Source organism: Orycteropus afer, unplaced genomic scaffold (genome assembly GCF_000298275.1).
Source record: "Orycteropus afer afer isolate SDZICR_OR568_19922 unplaced genomic scaffold, OryAfe1.0 scaffold00142, whole genome shotgun sequence".
Lineage (NCBI taxonomy): Eukaryota > Metazoa > Chordata > Mammalia > Tubulidentata > Orycteropodidae > Orycteropus > Orycteropus afer.
In genome coordinates this window covers 1723600-1725548 of record NW_006921729.1, presented here as the reverse complement: position 1 = coordinate 1725548, position 1949 = coordinate 1723600, and positions in this window count along the sequence as shown.

Genomic DNA, 1949 nt, shown 5'->3' with positions numbered 1-1949 from the left:
AAATCAAACTCATTGCCATCGAGTCAGATCCGACTCATAGCAACTCTTCCTTGAGTTTCTGAGGCGATATCACTACGGAAGTAGATTGCCCAATCTTCCTTCCAAGGAGTGGCTTGTGGGTATCCCACCAAAAATGAGGAACTGTGGTATTTATACACTAACTTCCATTAATCATTGGTTGGAGACTGCTGGTGGCAGCAGATCCTGGCCATCTGAAGCCTACTCTACAGGTGAGCAATGTGGGCTTCAGTGACTAGAGAATGGCCCTCAGGTAGAGTCATAGGTGCTGGCAGTTGGAAGTTGGCCTGGAGGGTACTGAGGGGACATGAATGGGATGCCATCAGAGTTTTTTAGACTCTGGATCTATCCTTGACCCCAAGGAGAAGAACACGAATGAGAAACTCTTTTGCTCTCTGCCCTGGGATGACTATGACTCAGGGTCACAGCGGCCTTGCTGTACCCTTCCATCTACCCTTTACCCTCCAGGGACCAGACCACCATGATACTGAAATAGTACACTGAGGACCCAAATCAAACTGGACCAGCTACTCTGGCAGCAGGTGTTGGGAGGCCAACAGAGAGTAAGATTATCTCTCTGTTATCTGAGGACTTTTCCCCAGACAAGAAGTAACCCCTAAGCAAGGAACTGCAGAGGAAGGTAGAGATGCAGCATTTCCCATATGTGAAGCAAAAGGAAACGTTTCTAAAGTAGCAGTAATAAAAAATATCCTTTTTATTAACTGTAAAAGACTGGATTATCTTCTATCATCTCTGCAGAAAGTGGCATTAAAAAACTGATGTCATATAAGGAGGTAACCCAAGAGTACCATACCACGCCAGTTGTCATTGAGTCAATTCTGACTCATAGGAACCCATCTGTGCAGAGCAGAACTGCATTCTATAGGGTTTTCATGGCTGTGACCTTTCAGAAGCAGATTGCCAGGACTTTCTTCCAAGGCACCTCTGGATAGGTTCAAACATCCAACCCTTTGATTAGTAGCTGAATGCTTCACTGTTTGCACCACCCAGGTATCCCCAAAGTGCAGACAGATATAAACATACAAAAATGAATTATAGAAACATGATAAAAACAATAATAATGTATATCCTTGTCTTCCTTCTTGTGGGGCACAGTGGCTGATGAGACAGTTCCAGCAGCAGTTCCAAGTTCTGTCCAGCCTCATCATCCCCCTTTGACATTCAGTCACGTTTTCTAGGTCTTACTCACTGGCCAGGTCCCTTTCTCCCTTTTAGGCTACTCTCTGAGCCTCCATTGTCCCTGCTGCAATCTCACCACCACTGGAGAGACTGCCCAACAGATATGTTTATATTGTTTAGTACATGTTTGAACCCTAGGGATGGACAGGGATCGAAGTTGCATGCTAGGAGCAATCCCAAGAGATTCTGAATCCCCAGTGAGGATCAGTGGGGAAGGAGCGTTACCTAATCTGCCAGAGGCCTTGCATCCTGGCTTAGACGTCATGGGTAGTAGTCATTGTTGGTACTTCGCCAGATCTCTTCACCTGTTGGTGAATTTGGGGCTGCTGTGAGTGCTAAAGCGAATGGCTTATACTTGTGACCTTCTCCTATGTTTTCCCCTGGGAAATTGCTCTTGGGTAACAGGATTAGCCTCCCTGGAGCTGCCTGGGAGATTCCCAGCACTCCTTCAGGGGCAGCCAATAATCAACCAATACTGGAATGCAAAAGTATCAAAAAAGAACTCCAAACATTCACTGCCATGGGATTATTTCTGACTCTTAGAGACCCTGTAGAACAGAGCAGAACTGCTCCATAAGGTTTGCAAGGCTGTAACTCTGGTAGCATAGTGCCTAAGGCACTTGACTGCTAACCAGAAGGCTTGTAGTTCAAACCCACCAGCCACTCCTCAGAAGGATGGTTGGGCAATCTACTTCCGTAGTGATACTGCCTTGGAAACCCAAGGAGGGGTC